The sequence below is a fragment of the Panthera leo genome, chromosome F2, assembly GCF_018350215.1.
Source record: "Panthera leo isolate Ple1 chromosome F2, P.leo_Ple1_pat1.1, whole genome shotgun sequence".
NCBI classification, from domain to species: domain Eukaryota; kingdom Metazoa; phylum Chordata; class Mammalia; order Carnivora; family Felidae; genus Panthera; species Panthera leo.
The window spans coordinates 3915082-3936514 of NC_056695.1; the positions used below are offsets into that span (position 1 = coordinate 3915082).

The 21433-nt window shown below is 39.4% G+C and overlaps 1 pseudogene; it reads right to left on the reverse strand.

Annotated features, from left to right (window-relative positions):
• Positions 1–1965: 1965 nt before the first annotated feature.
• Positions 1966–3602, reverse strand: LOC122211262 (annotated as a pseudogene).
• Between the last annotated feature and the right edge of the window lie 17831 nt (positions 3603–21433).

A 21433-nucleotide genomic window follows, 5' to 3' on the forward strand; every position in this document is an offset into this window, starting at 1 on the left:
TTCTTGAATGAGCATTGGTAGGTTCGGTATTGCAAAGAAATTGTCCATTTTATTGAGATTCTTAAGTTTATGGGCATAAAGTTATTCATAATTTCTCTTTTTTATTAAACAGCTAGACCAATGTCATCTCTCTTATTCCTGATATTAGTCATTTGTGTCATCTATTCTTTTTTCTCCATAACCAGTGCTGTAAAGGCTTATCAATTTTTTGTGTATTCTCAAAGAACTAGCTTTTGGGTTTACTGATTTTTATTTATTTTCTATTTCATTGGTTTCTACTGTGATTTTTAATATTTCCCTCCAGTTGCGTATTTTTATTGTACTTGCTTTTCTTTTTCTAGTGACATAAGACGGCAGTTGGGGATCACTGAGTTTAGCGCTTTCTTCTTTTTAATGTGTGTGTTTAACTGCTATAATCCACTAAGTACCATTGTCAGCATCCCACAAACTTTGATATTTTTTCCTATTTTCACTAGGATGAAAATATATTGTGTTTTCCATATAATTGGGGATTTTCCAGATATCTTTTCATTTTGATTTCTCTTTTTTCTAATGTTTATTAATTATTTTTGAGAGAGAGACAAAGAGAGGGGAGGAGGAACAGAGAGAGAGGGAAGAGAGATCATCTCAAGCAGGCTCCACACCATCAAGGCAGAGTTCAATGTGGGCTTCAACCCACACACTGTGAGATCATGACCTGAGCTGAAACCAAGAGTTGGAGGCTTAACGGACCGCACCCCCCAGGCACCCCTCATTATTGATTTCCGATTTAATTATATTTTTTAGAATTTGGAGTAAAACCTCAGTGTAAGTTGATTACTTTTAAGATGTGTTGAGACTTATTTATAAGTTAGAGTATGTTTCAGTCTTTCTCCCTCCTGCTGGGGTAGTAAAGTAGAAAATCAAGTAGTGTGGACTTACAAGGTATATCTAACTTTTGGGTCTGCAAGCGACCTCAAGTGGCAGGGCATTAGAGCTCCCCCTGCTGGCATCCTGACTTCAGTTTTTTTAAAGGTTCCCTTTTATTAATTTGCACACATTCTTACCTTTGTTCTACCGTATATAACTTGTAATTATCTTTGTTCCTTGGCTGTTTATAAAATTTTCTATTTATCATAGGTTTTTATCGATTTGATTAAAAAGCTGCATTGAGCATCTCACATCTGTGGTTTATAGTTTTCATAAATTTAGAGAATTTTGGGCAATTATATCTTAAAATAGTTTGTAAACATCTCTTTTGGAAACTTTGAATACCATAGATTAGGTTGGTTGAAATTGGATCCAAGGTCAATGATACTCTGTGAAGTTTTTTCTTTCCATGTTTCAATTTGATCATTTTTATTGCATTGTCTTCACTAATTTCACCTTCTGTATATCTAATCAGCTGTTAATCCATCCAGAAATATTGTAGGTTTAGCTCTAGAAGTTTGATTTGGGTCTTTTTTATTCCACATCTACTAAAAGTTTGAACGCGTGCAATAGAGTTATAGTAACTGATTTAATATCTTCATTAATTACTGTCAATTCTGGATGAGTAGGGATTTTTTTTCTCCTCATTAAGGGACATATTTTGATTTTTTTTCCCTCTCTGGTAATCATTGATAGAATTCTAGATATTGTGAATGTTTTCTCATGGTACTGAATATTTTATTATTCCCATCCATACCTTTCAGTTTTATTTGAGATACATTTAAATTACTTGGAACTGGCTTGATCTTTTTTTACGAAGTTTTTTAATTGAGAAACTTAAGACTTAGGTACATTAAACAAAACCAATTTCTGGAGGGAAAAATCCAAGCCCAGAATAGGAAAAAATCGTGAACACTGTCTGGGCAATAGCAGAAAACCCAGAGAATATATTCTTTAATGGAAAATTTCTCCGCACTTCATAATTGACCTTTTGATATACAATGACCTACTAAATTTATAATTTGTTGTTCTCAGTATTGAGGTCCATAGAATGAGCTAGGAAATCTCCAAATCATGAGTCGAATTCCATAAGGCGTTATTTCGTGCTTGAATTTTTTCCTCCTTGTCGAAGAGGCAGCAATGGAAACGGGAACCATCTCTCTTGGCATGAGGAATGTGTTGAACAGCCACAGCGTGGCCCATCTTAGAGTGGAGGGATTCAGTAGACTGTGGCATGTGTAGCAGCCTGGATTTGTCAGTCCTGTAGTCTTTCCAGTCAGTCTGGATTCATTGGTTGGATGAGCAGAACACCCAGCAACTGCTTTTGTTCCTGGGGAGGCACTGTGGCCAGCATGGAGGTGTCTTTAGCACCTTCATGTGGAATGTAGGCTGGGGTGCCTGCAGAGGCTGGACAACAGTGTGAGGGCTGCAGACACTGGGAGCATATTTGTAGGGTAGGAGCAGCGAGAGCAGCATGAGGTACTATGTTCTGCACGTCAGCTGCGGGAACACCGACCCTCTGAGTGGCAGTACAGAGGCCACCAGAGGCTGGGACATTACCAGTTAGAGCCAGATGGTAGAAAAGTTGGACAAGGCCCAGGCTGGCGTAGAGTGCGTGATATTCCTCGGAAGCCGTAAGGTCTCCTACCTTGTTACCAGTATAGTTTAGGCCTCATTAATCAACTGAGCCTTTCTCTCTTCCTTCCCGGGGGCCAGGGCAGCATATGGCGGCTTGGAGCCACCATGCCTCCATTCATGTCAGTGACTACTTTGACTGCCTCTTCAGGGGAGGAGAAACACATGTAGCCAAACCCTATGCTTTCCCCCTCCTCCAGCGTTACCTTAGCCCAGGTGAGTGATCCGAAAGGAGAAAGCTCTTCCCTTGACTTCCCATCATCAATGGAGTTACCCAAGTTCTTTAGTGTAGAGGTTCACTTCCCGATATCGATGAATTGACTTGTTTCTGCTGTCCAAATCTCCATTTTTAACTCAACCTGTCATTCGCTTTTTTTTTTTTTTTCCTGTGAAGGGGCTAGAAATATGACTTTTCTTTTCCGTTCATCTCTTCCAGGCCTTTATTGGCACCTTCATGCTTTTCACAGCTCAGAGTCAAAGCATTTGGATTTCCCACTGGGATTTCTCACCACCTTGACGCTTAAGGTCTTGCCAAATTGGACGAATAGCTCTTTCGGACTCTCGCCATTCACCTCCTCCTTAAAGTTTTTGATGTAAGCATTGGTGCATTCCTTGGCTTGGGCTCCCAGCTCAGCTTCCCACCCTTGGGAGACTTGAACCTGCTCACAAGCACTTCATAGTCATAGAGGAGCCAAGGTCTTGTCAGTAGCCTTTTAGGTCTCCAAGAGGACAAAGGCATAACCGTGAGAGCCTTTCTCATCACACACCACCTTGCAGGACAGAATGTTTCCAAAGACAGAAAAAGTATCATGCATTGCCTTGTTTCCTAGAGATTTGTCCACGTTCTCGCTGAAGACATTCCTCAGAGCAGATTTTCGCCGAGAGGGGGAACGCATGATGCAAAGTGGCTTTCCCTTAATCACATCAAATTTCGTGGTGCCCAAGGCATACCTGGCATCAATAGGCTGCTGGAAGTTGATGGAGTTGTAACCCAGGGGGCACAGGTGATCACGTCAGACCTGGATGGACAGCACAGGCCCAGCAGGACAGCTTTTCATCTGGCAAGGCCTCCCTGCCTTCCGAGGGTGGGTAAGTCCCATACAGGGGCAGCTAGGGGCAGAAGCGTTGCTCTCCCCTGCCCCCGCCACCCCGAGCCTCACCAGGAGGATGTCCCATGAGGAGCACACAGGTTGAAGGGGGCTCTTCTCAGAGCTGTGGCCCAGGCTGCGCCCACAGTTGGCATGGAGTGAAGCTAAGGGAAGCTGTGGCTCAGAAAGGCAGAGAGTTCCACAGAGGAGTTCAGGGCACGACAGCAACACAGCAGACTTTCAAAACCAATATGATCCTCCTGGGAGCTTGAAATTTTCAATTGTCCTTCACAAGGCGGCCAAAGGCTGCTCCCAAGGGGCCCCCGGGACATTCATTGCTCTGTAGATACAGGCTTCGAGCTCCTGGACGTTTAAGATGCCAACAGCCAGTGGGAGGGGGAAACCAAAAATTTGTAGTTGCCACCACGTAAGCTCTGGGAGGGCTGGGCATGCGGTCATCCCCACACCCAGTGTGGGCAGCTCACAGGCGGGAACAAGGACCTGTGTAGCTGCTGCTGACTCACCAGCCAACTCCAGCCGACCATGCCAGGAAGCTTCCCTGCCCAGAGTCCAACAAAGTTTCGCATGTTCTCTTTTCCATTCCATTCTATTCTGTTCTATTCTATTCTATTCTATTCTACTTATTTTATTCTAATTTTCTTAATTATATATATTTTTATTTTAAAGTACGTCTTTTTTCCTTCTTTTCTACTCTTTCTCCTTCTTCCTCCGCTCCCCCTCCTTCTTTTTAATTTCTCTCTCTCTCTCTCTCTCTCTCTGGTTAGGCTGCTGGGCCTGAAGCTGATGAGGCCACGGAGTCCCTGGGCAGAGAGATGGTTTGATCTTTTCATACCTTGATTTTAAGGTATTTTAGGTGAGACCAGACCTGAGTTTGGTTCACCTCTAACTTTTTCGTGAAGCATGACTCTACGCCCAGGAATCGTGAGGCTTCCCACCTGCCTGAGGAGAGTCATTGCCCTGGCTGCATGAGCACGTGGTACTGCTGCCTCTGATCCTCTCATGTGATGCTATGGCTTCCAGAACTTTCCTCCAGACCCTGAATGCCCTGATCAGTACTTGGCTGAACACTCAAAGCTAACTGCAGATTTCTCAATGTCTCACTCTGTGCATCTTTCTCCATTAATATGTTCTCTACTTTCTTTCTTTCTCCATTCATACATTCATTCATTCACTCAATCATTCGTTCATTTATTTTTATTTATTAATTGTCATTTTAAAGTGTGGGAGTAAACCCAGTCCATGTGCATTTCATTGTCTTCTGGTTTTCATGGCTTCATAGAAATAGCCACCTGTTGGGGTGCCTGGGTAGCTCAGTTGGTTAAGCCTCTGACTTCAGCTCAGGTCATGATCTCGTGGCTTGTGAGTTTGAGCCCCACATTGGGCTCTGTGCTGACAGCTCGGAGCCTGGAGCCTGCCTCAGATTCTGTGTCTCCCTCTCTTTCTGCCCCTCCCTCACTCATGCTCACTCTCTCTCTCTCTCTCTCTCTCTCTCTCTCTCAAAAATAAACATTAAAAAAAATTTTAGAAATAGCCACCTGTTATTCTTTCTGTTGTTCTGTTAAATGTAGCATGCCCTTATTTTCTTTCTACTTTTTATTTTTTTAGATGTTTATTTATTTTTTTAATGCTTATTTGTTTTTGAGAGAGAGAGAGAGAGGCAGAGCGCGGGTGAGGGAGGGACACAGAGAGAGGGAGACACAGAATCCAAAGCAGGCTCCAGGCTCTGAGCTGTCAGCACAGAGCCCGACGTGGGGCTCGAACTTGTGTGCTGCGAGATCGTGACCTGAGCTGAAGCCAGATGCTTAACCAACTGACCCACCGAGGCTCCCTTCTTCCTGCTTTTTAAATATTTATGCCACTTTGCTTGTTTTGGCTGCTTTATTTCTTCTGTTTTCCTGACCGTGTACTGGTCATTGTGGCATAGTAATAATTGTACTTATCAGAATCCGTGGGGTGAGTGGAAGAGCATTTGGATTAAATTATCTGGGTTAGGGCTAGGTTGCATTCAGGAATGGAAGACCCATCCTGTGTCGATCACAGCCTTGTCCTCTATGCTAGAAGTTTTTTCCTTATGCACTGAAGAAATGTGGGCTTTCTCTCTCTACCTTTTCATCCAAGACCCCATTTCTCACACTAACCGTTACTTAAAGAAAATCCTTTGGTGTCATCTGGCAGCTGAATGTTTGGGATTTATCAAAAATCCCAGTCTGTCCCAACAGCTTACATGGCCCTTAATGCCGCAATTGGTTTTTCCTCCTTCACGAAGAGTCCCTTTGTCTACGACAAGCCTAGTGCTTTCCTTGCCTATTTTTATACTCAACACATTTCTCAGGGAGGAAAGTTGATTTCTGCTCAGCTAAAAGAACACTTCACACTATAAAATTTAGTTTCTTTAGAATATTTGTTTCCTCAGATATCTGGTATTAAGTATATGTATATGTATATATCTATGTATATGTGTTTGTATATGTATGTATGTGTATATGTGTATATGTATCTGTATATATATGTATATGTATATATCTATATACATATACATGTATATATATATATATCTATATACATATACATGTATATATATATATATATATATATATATATATATATATATATATATGTAATGATTTTTTAAAGTTACTTGTTTTATCTAGTTATCGTCTCGGGACAGACTGGAGGCTGTGGCCTATATCTTAAGCGGAAGCAGAATTCCAGGCCTTTCTATTATATGATAATGAACATTCTAGCCTCTTGGATCTTCCCAAGTTGTGTCTTATTTCAACATGTCCTCTATTTGCTCTTGGCACCTTCAGGTGTTGGCGTAGTCTGACATTATTTTGTGATTTTTAGCGATGTCCCTTTATCAACCCACCTTCCTGTTTAAAACGTATGTTTACCTGTTCTATAAAAGCAATCATTTAAGAGACCTAAAGAAACGTTGTCAGTACCTGCTATATTTGTTTGGGGGGTGGGACTCCTTCCTCCTTCTGGGTACTTACACGCTGTCTGAGGCTCTGCTTTTCCCGAATGACCAAGACTCCTCCTTAGTACCTTACATTCTGGATAAATGCCTCCGTTGCTGCCTATTCGGTGCGGTAGAGGTAAGAGATCCATGAAAAAAATGTATTACCCAAGTTAATGATCTGTATAGTGCTGCCCCAGACCCGCTTGCTCTGAGATTGCCGTCTCCCATACTCCTCATCCTGGGATTACTACTCAGGCCAGACCTACTTCAAGCTCTGCAGCATTTCTTTGATTATATGAGCCTTTGGATGTGCTTTTTCTCAGACAATGGATTTTTGTTTAATTAAACCACAAAAAAAGTTTAAATCTTTTCTCTTGATAGCACTTTCTTTTTTTTTTTTTTACCCACTCTCATGACTATTATAGGTTCATTTTCTTCAAAGATGCAGACACACACTCACACACACACACACACACACACACACTCAGCATTTTAAAGACTTTCGGGTGGAAGTGTGTTCTCTCGTGTTAACCTGATGTCTGAGAATGTATTAATATACATCCAATACGCGTTATTTGCGTTTCTACGTTTATGTGTATATTAGTGCCCATGTATATTTGTAGGTAACAAGTTAACACTATCTTCCATTATTCCTGTAGTGCACAAACGAGATAGATTCTCACTATGACATGCTGTTACATAGGTAAATGGTAAACGCAGGTATACATGCGCCAAGAAAACAACCCACTTAGCTTATATTTATAGTGTCTGCGTGATCACTTCCAGGAGACAAAGTGACTGAATTCAGCACTGGCCACTGCAACCAGAAGTCATATTCATGTGTTTGCATTCTGAATAATGTTTTGATTGGATTAACGAGTGTCTTGGTACTGTCCATACAGCAAAGAGAGTTTTTCTTTACTTGAAAAAATCGAAACCAGAAATCCATGGGAAGGCTCTTTGTTATCTATCGACCAATTTTTGCTTTATTTATTGGTGCCAAGTAAGTAGCATACACATATTTAATACCTTGTGATGCTAAATGTTGAAAATCACTCCAACTTTCCCAGTCCTCTTGCAAAGTTTAAACGTCTTGCTCCATGCCATTTCCAAATAATTTGTATACAGTGTAGTTTTCATCCAACTCACCACTATTATATCATTTCATTATCATTTGAGGCCTGTTATATAGTTAAAATTTTTAATAATATAGTATTCTACTAAATATACGCACAAACATTTATATGCTGGGGGCACGTGGGTGGCTCAGTCAGTAAAACAGCTGACTCTTGACTTGAGCTCAGGTTTGTGAATTCAAGCCCACGTGGGGCTCTGCGCTGACAGTGTGGAGCCTGCTTTGGATTCTCTGTCTCCCTGTCTCTCTGTGCCCTTCCCCCCACTCGTGTTCTCTCTGTCTCTGTCTCTGTCTCTCTCATCAAAATAAATAAATAAACAAACATTTAATAAAACGTTTATGTACTGGACACTTACGTCCATATTTTGCAACTATAAAAAAAATGAAATCATGTTATACTCCTGACTCATTTGCTTTCACATATTTACTAAGCTTTTATGTTAGTCTAGCTCTGTGATAAGCACTGTAGTGTTATGGTGGAAGGACAGACACTCTTAGTCCCCTTATGGAATTTACAGTTTAGAAAGGGAGGCAGATAATTTAAAATAAAGGAAAATACACGTTATAAGTATTGAAGCATGAGTAGAGTAGGCATCAGGTTATGAGGAGAATGAAGGTGAAAGAGAAAGGGAACGCTAAGATTTCAGGCAAATAAAAAAGCAGCTATATTCCATCACTGAAAAGAAATGAGCCATCACCCCACGAAAAGGCATGGAGAAACCATAAGTCCGCATGATCAAGTGAAAGAAGTTAATCTGGAAAGACGCCATAATGTGTGATTTTTCCTTTATGACGTTCTGGAAAAGGCAAAACTACGGAGACAGTGAAAAGATCGGTGGTTGCAGGGGAGTGTCAGTGGAGAAAGATGTGTTAGCAAAGCACAGAGGATTTTAGGGTAGTGAAAACACTGTGTATGCTATTATAATGATGGACGCATGTCCTTGTGCACTTGTCCACCCTGTAGAATGTACAATGCCAAGAGTGTACATGATGAACTTCGGGTATGGATTTTGAGTAATTATGATGTGCCAATGCAGATTCACTCTTGGTGAAAATATATATATACCACTCTAGTGTGTGATGTTGATGATGGGGGAGGCTACTGATGAATAGAGACAAGGGTTACACTGGAAATCTCTGTACCTTTCTCTCGATCTTATTTTTTGTTAACATTTATTTACTTTTTGAGAGACAGGAAGAGACAGGGCATGAGCAGGGGAGCGGCAGAGAAAGAGGGAGTCACGGATTCCGAAGCAGGCTCCAGACTCCAAGCCATCAGCACAGAGCTGGACGCGGGACTCGAACTCGTGAACTGTGAGATCATGACCTGAGCCGAAGTCGGACGCTCAACTGACTGAGCCACCCAGGCGCCCCTAAAATTTATTGTAAAGCTAAAACTCCTGAAAGTTAAAATCATCTTAAAAAGCAGCTATGGAATCAGAACTAGAGGCAAGATGGAGCTTACAGTGAACTCAGACAAATGTCGTGTTGTTATAACTGTAGGAGCATCTGGGAGCCGAGTGACAGCTGAGGACAGACAGATGGACAAGGCCAAAGTCATGTTAAGGAAAGTTGAGATAATTTCCTTAGGATAAATTCTGCAGGGTTAAATTATTGTCAAAAGTAATGAGTGTTCTTTTTCTCTCTTATAGCCGTATGTATGGGAATTAAATGTACTCACTTAAAAAATGCAAATTGGTTATGTAAATATCTGTTTATTTAACACCCACTTAGTTTTCAATGACAAATGATGCTTCTTGTGTTATACATAATAAAAAATAATGAATGTGGAATCCATTTACTCTGTTCCATTTTGTTTATTTTTATGATCATGGCACGCCACACTGATCACCCTCATTTAACAAACTAATATTCGTATGTCAGTAACTGTAGTAGCATTTTCTTGGATCAATTATGTTTTCATCACATAAAGTCTAATTATTCAATCATTTGTCTTGGCAAATACATGCTTCAAACCACAATGTGACAGACATTACGGTAGGTGCTCATAATAGGTCAAAAAAATCTCCTCGCATCCTTTCCCAGTGGGGTCTACATTTGGGAAGAGAGACAGACATTAATAAAAGAGTCACTCAGATAAATACACAGTTACACTCTTTAGAAGTACTATCAAGTAGGAATACAAAGTGCTATAATTTTATATCATAATGGGAAAATCCCAGCGAGCAAAGCAGAGGATACTTCCATGAGGACATGGTGATTAGCTGACACAGGAAGAAAAAAGTAGAGTTACTGGAGAAAGAGAGGGAAGGATAACAGAAAATGACAGCAAGTAAAAAAGACGGCCAATAGATGTGGCTGATGGACACGAGAACATGGCAGTGGGGAGACAAAACTTAGCAGGTGGTGGTCAAGGCAATTGTGACATAATAGAATGCAGGCCGTGACTAGATATACATTTAAAAATAAAAATCCTCTAGTTGTAGCAAATGAGGGTGAAGAGACAAGAACTGATATAAGAAGGTCAGTCTGGAAGATATTACAGGAGTCCAGATGAGAGATGATGGCCACCCAGAAGCAGGTATGATGGTACAATGGAAAATAGTAGATGAATTTTGAGAGAGAAGAATTACGATGAAAAATTAACTAGGCTTTGTTATTCAGTTTAGACGGATATATATATATTCGATCACATAGAGAGTTCTTTTTCAAATTTTTCTGATCATTTTGATGGTCTATTACGTAACAACTCTTGTGCTTTTATGATGTTACTTTTTTATTCTGTAAGCATTTTGTACTTTTATACAGTTGACCCTTGAACAACATGGTGTTAGGGGGACTGACCCCCATGCAGTCTAAATTCTATATGTAACTTTTGACTCCCCCAAAACTTAACTACTCATAGCCTCCTGCTCACTGAAAGCCTCACTGATAACATGAACAGCCGATGAACACATATTTTGTGTGTTCTATGTATTATATACCGCATTCTTCCGGAAAAGTAAGCTAGGGAAAAAACTTTTAAGAAAATCATAAGGAAGAGAAAATACACTTACAGCCTTGTACTGTACTTATTGAAAAAAAAAATCCCCGTGTAAGTGGACCTCTGCAGTTCAATCCCGTGTTGTTCAAGGTACAGCTGTATATCAAGTATAATATCTATCTATCGACATCTTAAGGATCTAAAGTTATTGGGATGATGTTTCTATTTTTTGTTTCTACTTGCCCTCATCCATCGTGGCTTATTTCCTTGTACATCACATTTTGCTGGTATGCTTAAATATGATCAGTCTTGGTGTGTGTCCTGAGGGCTTGTAGTGGCCACGTTTTCTTCCAGAGAAATTTATGGCCCTTTTTATGGGAAGCGGGGATTCCTCCTAAAAGTGGATCAGTATAGTACCCCCTCAAGATTCTTAGACTTACTAGTCTAGATTCCTCTTCTAGAGGAATGTATTTGAGGTTTATAAATGTATTTGAGGTTTATAAAATTCCTTTTTTTAATCTGGCTCCTAACGCAAAGCTTAATTGCTGCCTCACAGTGTTCCTATTTGTGTTCACCCCCGCATAATCCTTTTCGTTTTTTTATGGTTAACCGTCACCGATCCTTGTCATCAGGTAACAATTTTGAGAAGAAGGTGATGAAAGGGTCCATGTTTTTACCCCAGTTCAGGGCCTTCACTGATTTCTAATTCAAAAGATCTTCAGCCGACCATCAGCCACTGACCTTTTAGTTTATGAGTTTTTTGTACCGTTAAAAGCATTTGTAAGAATTGGTACTTTACCATTTTATTCTTACTTACAGTGTATCATTCCAATGCTAAAAATAAAATTACTAATTTCCTACATAATAATTCTGTTTTGCAATTCTTATGTTGAATCATTGAGCTATTTTAGAAATCTTAGATAGATTAGAGAATCTCAGTGACCTTAGTTTTCTAGATCCTACAGGCTGTATTTCTGTGTTTGCTATTTTGCTTCCTAATCATGTCAGATATTTATTGCTGCATAGAAATTATTCCCAGCTAGGCTAAAATAGACTGAAATAATAGGGAAACAAGGGACCAGGGAATCTTTAAGCAGGGGCGGTACACTGCAACTGAGGGGCCAAATCTAGGCTGTCTCCTGATTTTATAAATAAAGATTTATGGGATCGCCTCCAAGCACATGCATTGTGTATCATCTATACCTGCTTTCACAATACAAAGGCAGAGTTGAGACAAGATGACATAGAGTGTGTCGTTCACGAAGCTAAAATATTTACCGTCTGGCCATTTACAGCAAAAATGTGCCTATCCCTGGTTTAAAAGATGATTCAAAAGTACAATAAACTATACCTATTGCACTACCATTTTATTTTCTTATTTCACTTCCCAGAGTTTTGCATTTTCAAACATGTATACAAGGCTGGAGGTGCTATCTTTATAGACTATTTTTAAATTTCATTTAACGCAACTGAGATTGAATTCTTCATTCTTCATCGATAATGGCAAAGTGAAAAAAAGGCAGAGTAGACAGGTCCCAAGTATCAGAAAAATCAGAAAATGAAAGCGAATAGCAGCCCTTGAAACTATAATAAGGATAGCAAACTTGATTGCAGAGATGAAATATCAGATGCATTTTCAGGGGACAGTATCCTAGATGAATTGTCTCAAAGTTAGGAATATATAAATAGATAATGTATACTGAAGGAAGAAAGGAAATATGATGTTCGTAACAATTTAGCCATTTTACGGGAAGCACTTCCATTTTCTGACAAGATCCTGGCTCATCCCAGTTTGTTAGAAAGACATGTCAGAGAAATTTTGTATTCTTCATTATGTTTATGTACCAAAATGTACTTGATATTCTTCAGAAGCGGACAAATGATGAAGACAAGGGATGAAATAAAGGTGGTTGGAAGAAAATAAATGATGTGGATATAAAAATTTATGGGATAAATCATTCTAAATGATGCTTATAAACAAAAGAAAAAAGCCCCGAAAGGTAGTAACATAGCAAAAAGGATGGTGCTCTTCTCTTCAGAATTATTATTAGCCATCCCAGGTTTCAAAAATTATTAAGGTATTGGATTTTGATGGTGCAATTTCAGAATCACTAGTAGTGATAAGCTAGAATTGACATATTTGGAATTTCATCCTAGTATTAACAAGATGAGTATATTCCCGATCCATACACGACAATTGATGAGTGGTTACTTGCATTCAGAAGACATTGTCCATTAGGTTACATATAAATTGCAACCCAGGGATCTAAATTTTGAGTTTGCCATGATTAAATTTTTATCACAATTTTCATTATTTTTTAATTCGTACTCATATAAAATTAATAAAATAAAGTATAAAGAATGAAACGGGTTCATTGGACCCAGAGGGCAAATGTTGATGCCTTTATCTCCAAGTATATAGACAGTTAATTCCCGGATACTGGATTTATTTAGTTGAGATTTTTATGTGACATAACTCATTTGTCCTACACTCTGAATGCTATTGACAAATGAAGAGCGTCCTTTTAATATGTTTATTGGAAGACAATTCCAAGAAGAAAGTTCTCCGAGCATATCACTTGAAATGAATCCCCTCTTGGACAGGGGTTGTGCTTGGCAGGGAAAGTGTGAGGAAAAGGAGGAGTTACCCTTTAGTGACAGTGAGATGCCTTAGCATCACGTTTGCTTACTCTACTTGCCTCTAGTGCTAGGCTAACCTTCCCCCACCTCATCTTTCCTCCTGATTCCCTCATTCTCTTCTTCTAAGTCACATCCAGTGCTGATGAGTTGTGAATAACTCTAAGACTGGGCAATAGCCCCCAGGTGTGATGAGACATAGAACAGTTATGAACCACACGTTCTCACTGAACTCTGTGAACCTGAGGAAATGCTTTGGTAGGCACAAGTTTTTATAAAATATGCTTTGAGTTCATGGATCAAAGACTTATCCCCACAGCACTAGTCCAACTTCGGTGGCCTTTCCGGAATACATGATGACACTTCAATGTCTTTATGAAAAACAAATCTTCTAATACCCATTATGATGAGATTCATGCTATTGGAATAATTCCCCTGATTGGGGATTCTATGGGACTTTATTCTCTACTACAAATTCAATCACAATGGTGTATTTTCCCTGGATTCCTGAGATTTCCAACTTATTCTCCTAGCTTTGGTCGAGGCTTGTTCTGTCATTTTGCCTCAAAAATTTAATTTTTAATTTCTGACATTTTTTGGTTCTGGGAAATAATTTATGTCAAATGAATTTATTAAAAATTAATGAATTATGATTTTTAATAAATTATATTATTAAAAACTAATAAGGTACTGCATATATTTTATCTGATTCCTGCAGGATAGAAAGGACAGAATAGATAGTAGGATAGTCAATGTGATAGAAGCTTAGAAATTACCGGAATTGACGGATCATGCATTCGAGCCCATAAATGCAAAGCCATCCTTTAATTGACACAGTTTTGTCAAATTTCATGCAGAATACTAAATATACAAAGAATGATTAAGAGTAACTAGGAAAAAAAAACAGAGTACCTAATAAGCAGCAGAATTCTCAATAGCAATAGGTGAAGTTACAAAATATTGGAATGCTATCTAAAATATTCAGGAAAAGTAATTTCCTCGTTAGTAAGCCATAATCAGTTGGTTGTCATTCAGGAATGAATGAGAAATAAAACACTGAAATGTAAATATTAATGATAGAGTGTACCTCCATTTTTGGTGTTTAGCTACTGACTCCTTTCCTCCCTGGCCTATATCTAGACAGGTTCAGAAGAAAATCATGCACATGCAACTACTCACTTTGACACCAGTGGGAAATTAAAATTTCCTGCCCGGGAAATTGTCCTTAGTCCAACCGCTGGCCATCATGGAAGTCCAAAGTTCTCCTACTTTGACCAAGCCAACCTAGACAAGCTTGTGCCCACAGAGTTCTTCCCGGGAACGCCTCGTGTGAAAGATCTTTGCAAAATAATTGTTGTAAGATGTACTTCAGATTTCAGTTTACCAGAGTGAAAATATTTAGAGTTTATCACATCATAAGAAAAACAGAGCTAATGATTACTTGGGGACCTCCCTAAATAGAGTATGCATGTTAGGTATTTAGGAGTAGCTTTGAAAAGAACAGAAATTGAATACTGAACTCCCACACTTGTACAGGAAAATGAGAATGAAGGAACGCAATCAATCCAACAGAAAAGGAGAAAGAACAAAAAAGAGGAGCAGCTTGATATATAGAGAACTTAAAATAAAAAGGGAAAACATCTGGGGCGCCTGGGTGGCTCAGTGGGTTAAATGTCCAACTTCGGCTCAGGTCATGATCTCACGGTTCATGGGTTCGAGCCCCGCGTCGGGCTCCGGGCTGACAGCTCCAAGCCTGGGGCCTGCTTCAGACTCTTGTCTCCCTCTCTCTGTCCCTCTCCTGCTTGTGGTCCATCTCTCTCTGTCTCTCAAAAATAAATAAAACCTTTTAAAAAAAGGAATATATCCAAGTATGACATGTACTTAATACGGCTTTATGTTAACCCCAAATCCATAATATGAGAATCTGTATTTTTTAAATCCCCAGGGGCAATGTACCCATTGTGAAATGCTGACACGACATTTTTTTTTTTTTTAAATCTACTTGCGGTGATAGGTCCAGTGACCTGAAAATGTGAATGAGAAATCGTTTTGGATATGTTGTTTTATAAAAAAAATATATATATAGCCTCATCCATTGGCATGTGCTTTCCTTCTATCCCCCATTTCCCTCCCAGCCACTATTCTCTGGTTGCCTAATGGAGAAATGATACCTACAAATAAAGCAGGTATTTTGCATCTGTGAGGCTGAGTCACATGTGAGGAAGGGTGAACGAGGACCCCCAAGTGTCCTCGCCTTCATGACTTATTCAAGCAGCTATACCTGTCCTGGAATGTCTATCTCTGATAGTCTTGTTGTTACACAGGAAAAGCCAACGCCCCACTTGATTAAGTCACTATAAACAGCTTCTGGTTGTATGCAGTCAAACACAAGGCAAAATGATAAAAATCAGTCATCTTATGTGGATGACAACATATTAAATATGCTTTTACAAAATAGAGGTAATAGAATCGGATTGTAAAAACGAGTCAATCAACAAATAAATTGAAACAACACAAAAATCCTTCCATGTTCTGTTTAAAAAAAAAACACAACCCAAAATTTAAGGACAAAAGAAATGCTGGAAATGAATGTGTGAAAAATGACACCATAGTAAGTATTCTGGACATTTTTGCTGACTCCTTTGGATTTACTCTCCACTATTTTCCAGTTGGCTCTGTGCCCTAGGAAGCTGACCTTTATTGGGCTCATCATCGGCTTCTAGTATTTTCTGGCTTCCTGTTGGGTTTATCCCATAGGATTGCAGCAGGAGATCAGGAATAAAGAAGGAAAGAGGTTAAAATGTCTACTACCCTGGGTACTTAACTGCTGATTTGCTCCACTTGGCTGTGTCCCTCAGTGGAATACTATAATTCTATAATTCTATTGGGTGGTTACCTTATAAAGATCCCAATATGCTCTGTTTCTAGTAGCTGAGTACTTCCCTGTCTCCCCAGGTTTAGGTAGAGACTGGTCCGGAAAAGACCTGCAAAGTAAAAGTATCCTATAGGGGGCGCCTGGGTGGCTCAGTCGGTTAAGTGTCCGACTCTTGGTTTCAGCTCAGGTCATAATCTCTCAGTTCGTGAGTTCAAGCCCTGCATCCGGCTCTGCGCTGACAATGCTGAGATTCTTTCTCTCCCTCTCTTTGCCTCTCTCTCTCTCCTCTCCCTCTCTCTCACTCTCGCTCTTTCAAAATAAATAAACTTAAAGAAAGGCATCCTATTGGGTCTCTTTTAGTGTCATACCTTCTTATGAGTGATGATATAAAATGCAAATATCTTTAAACCCGGAGCGGGTGGCTCAGACTTCTCCATGGTACCTGCTTCTAACTCTTCATCCACTTTCCCTCAATTCATACTCGCAGCTTATGGGGAATTCTACTTAACAGAGGAAGAAAACACACGAGCCCGACTGAGAGATGAATTCACATCATGTGTGATATTGGCCACAAATGGATGGTCACTATCTATACCCAGTGGTGACTGCAAACAATACTAAGAAAGAAAATCATACCAATGTATAGAATTTATTGGCCTTGATAGGAAAGGGAGATGGCTTGAAGTTTGGGTACATATTGATACATAGGTAGTGGTTAATTAGTTGGAAAGTAAAAGATTAGAAAATTGGTGAAAAGAAGGATTAAAGGAGAGAGATGTATGAATGGACCTCTTGGAACTAGCACCGGGTATAAAGATACTTGGATTTCATATTATCGCTCATAAGAAGGCATCACACTAAAAGAAACCCAAAACTCAGATGGGCAAGGTGATCCAGACACTCCATTGCTTCATCAAAAGACTCATGTGCAAATGACCCTTAGCGCTACTTTTATTCAACAGGCATATCTTATTCTATGCATGGACCTGATATCATTTGCATTTCCCCCAGGGCAGCTGTCTCCTTAGAAGTCTTCACGGAGAGAGATTCACTTCATGGCTCATTCATGTGGTTGTCTCTACTCGGTCAGTTGGCCTCTTTCCGTTCTTTGACTCATGGATCTCTTTATAGCCACACCTTATGACATGGAAGGTAGTTTCCATCCGTGAAAACGAGCAAGAGAGCAGTATTCAGTACACAACACCGAAGCCACAGCCTTTTTGCAAACCTAATCTTAAAAGCCATATCCTCTCACTTTGCTATAGTCTATTCATTAAAACTGAGTCATGAGATCTAGCTTGCGCTCAAGGCTTGGGGAATTCAAATGGGTGTGGATATCAGGAGTCGGGACTCAGTGGAAGCCATTGCAGAGAGTGCCTATGTTTGTAATATACAACTTATTGTATAACCTTATTTTTATGATCTTTGGCCACAGATTCTGGAAGTTCACCTGATTCGGAACGCATAGCTCCCACCCATCACCCTTTCTACACTTAGACTTTGATTGTACCACACATTTTATAAAGGCTGATTGGTCAACTGCTAAAGACACCTTCCTTCACAAAATATCTATTTATTACATTTAACATATGTATTTATCTAAGAAGAAAAATGTGTACTCTACAAAAAAAATTGCTTCATAAATGGTAAAGTAATATTTTAATACATAACAACATAAATCTCAAATTGTCTGTGGATGTATTGCCTAGAGAATATAGAATGCAATAAGAAAGTAAAATATTCGGGGGTTCCTGGGCAGTTCAGTCAGTTAAGCACCCAAATCTTGATTTTGGTTCAGGTCATGAGCTCACGGGTGTGTGAGATCTAGCCCTGCATCAGGCTCTGTGCTGAAAGTATTGAACCTGTTTGGGATTCTCTCTCTCTATCTCTCTCTCTCTCAAAAGAAATAAATAAAACATAAAAAAAGAAAGTAAAATATTCGGAAGATTCAGAAGAGTTAGTAAACAGACTAAGAAAACTAATAATCAATATTGTGAACCATGTGCAAGTCAGGGCTTTAGTAAACTAGTTGTTTAACTCTCTTAATCCTTACAATGCGAGGGGTAGGTACTTTTATGACTCAGATTTTAGAATAAGGACACCGAAGCTGAGAAAGACTAAGTGGGTTCCACAGCCAGAAGATAGGAAGCTGGGATTTGAAGCCAGATTAGAAAATAAGAGCTTGAAAACTAAATTGGGAAACCATCCAGTTAACCACCTTCCTTCTCTCCCAGACCCACTCAATGAAAACTGTCATTGTCCATTGGTTTTTGTGCACCAATTACCGACTTTAGTTTTATCTCTGTCAGACTTGTAGCTTACCTCTACTAGTCTGCATTTTCTGGTGCCGACGATTTGGTCAGCCATTTTGACATATTGAGTCGTTGGCCTTCCCACGAGTGCAAAACGAGGACCGTTCATGCATAAGCTTCCCTCGTGTATATTTCCCATGGCACTGACTGTTTCAGTCTGTTAAGGCTGGCATAACCAAAGTACCACAGGCCAGGTGACCTAAGTAAAATTTATTTCCTCACAATTTGGGGGCCAGAAGTCCTCCATCCAGGTGTCGACAGGAGTGGTTTCTTCGGAGACCTCTATTCTTGGCTTGCAGATGTTTTTTTTCTTCCTGTGTCTTCACATGATCTTCCCTCTGTGGCTATGTGTCTGTGTCCTGTGTGTCTCATCTCCTCTGATTATAAGAACACCAGTCATATTCAATCAGGTCCTATCCTGGTGACCTCATTTCACCTTAAGTATCTCTTTAAAGACTCTGTCTCCAAGTACAGCCACATGGGAGGTACGGGGGGTTAGGGTTTCAGTCAGTGCCCTGGGACTTCGTATGGATTTACAGTGGACACAATGCAACCCATTATTTCTGAATATAAGGTTCTGATAGTGCTTTACAAAGCGATCTTCAAGATGTTGCCTATACTACACCACTCTTTTTTCAGTGAAAGTATGAAGTTGCCAGTGTTCCAAAAATCAGTTACATTTCCAGTTCGCTTGGATAATTAATTAGTATTTACTACCCACTCACTCAAAACTGTTTTTTTTGTTCCCCATTTTTCTCATTTTTTATGTGCATACCTTTCACCTATTTCCCATTTCGTGGTGAACAAAGAGGGTCTGTTTCATAACGAAGAGTCGAAGTGTGGTAGAAAAGGTTAAACTGTGTAAGGATGCGAGAGTTAAAACACAGTAATCATTCCTGGAAGCTGTCTACAGACCTTTCAGGTTTACTGCCATGCTCACTACTCACAATGAATTGAACACACTGAAATGGTCAATGTTGAAATATTTATTCAAAGGCGAACATACACATAATGCACATACACTCGGACAAACCTAGAAATTTAAGTTTAAAGAAATGTATTCTGCTTGTAGAAATGTCACTGAGCTAATTAATTTTTTCAGATAATTATAGATTCACCTATCGCGGTAAAAATAATATAGGTCTTCTACACTCTTCACCAAGTTCTCCAAAATGGTAACATATCGCGTATTTATAATAGCATAATACCACAACCAGGAAATTGGCATTGATGCAATCTACCAATATGTTCAAATTTCATCTGGTTTTTAAAGAGAGAGAGCATGAGCAGATGAGGAGCAGAGGGAGAGAGAGAGAGAGACAGAGAGAGAGAGAGACAGAGACAATCTCAAGCAGACCCATGCTTAGCCTGACACAGGGATCGATCCCATGACCCTGGGATCATGACCTGAGCTGAAATCAAAAGGCAGACGCTCAATTGACTGAGCCACCCAGTGCCTCAGATTTCTTCACTTTTACTTGCACTTATCTGTGTGTTTGTGTGTGTGATTAGGTCTAGTACATATCAGACGTTTAGATATGTGTGCCCATCACTGCACAACATACTGAATAGTGAAGATACCTAACAGTGTCATAAGGATTCCTTGTGCTACCCATAGATAGAGCTCCCTCAATGCAGGCAATCACTAACTTGTTTTTGACCTCTAGAATTTTGCCATTGCAAGAATGTCATGGAAATGGAATCAGACATTATTGAACCTTTTGCAATTGGCATTTTTCATCAGCAATATCCCCTTGAGATCTGGCATTTATCAGTATTTTCTTGTCTTCATTGCTGCATACTATACTATTGTCAGTCCCATGTACTGATTGATGATTGATGTACCATATTTATTTAATCATTTGTTTGTTGTTGGACATTTGGCTTGTTTCCTGTTTTTGACTGTTACAACTGAAGCTATGAGTGTTTATGTATAGGTTTTCATTTCTGCTGGATAAATACCCCAAATTTCAATATGTGAATACATCACAATTATTCTTTTCTTTGGTAATAGATAACCGTGTTGCTTATGGTTTGTTGGTATTGCAAACATTTTTTGCTTTGCGCATTTTTTGTGTTGCACTTCTACTGATAACTTCATTCTTAAAAACTTTTCCAAGTTTTTATTTAAATTCAAGCTAATTAATGTACAGTGGAAAATTAATCTCAGGTGTAGAATTTAGGGATTCATCACTTACATAAAACTCCCAGTGCTCATCACAAGTGCCCTCCTTAATCCCCATCACCTTTTTAACCCATCCCTCCACCCCACCTCCACTCCAGTAACTATCAATTTGTTCTCTATAGTTAAGAGTCTATTTCTTGGTTTGCCTCTCTTTTCCCCCTTTATGCTCATTTGTTTTGTGTCTTACATTCTTGATATGAGCGAAGTCATATGGTATTTGTCTTTCTCTGGCTGACTTATTTTGCTTAGCATAATACTTTCTACCTCTGTCCATGTCATTGCAAATGGCAAGATTTCATTTTTTTGATCAGTGAGTAATATTCCGTTGTATATATTCACCACATCTTCTTTATCCTTTCATCATTGATGACCATTTGGGATCTGTCCATAACTTGGCTATTGGTGATAATGCTGCTAATAAACACCGGGGTGCTTATATCCCTTTGAATCAGTATTTTTGTATCTTTTGGGTAAATACTTAGTAGCGCAATTGCTGGATCATAGGGTAGTTCTGTTTTTAACTTTTTGAGAAACCTCCATACTGTTTTCAGAGTGGCTGCACCAGTTTGCATTCCCACCGGCAACGTAAAAGGGTTCCTCTTTAACGAATTTTTCTAGTGAATTATCTCACAAACTTTTATGTATCATCAATAATTGGGAAATAGTGATAAAACTTCCTCTCTATTATCATAGATTTATTAGTATTTCCTTGCAGGTCTATTAGAGTGCA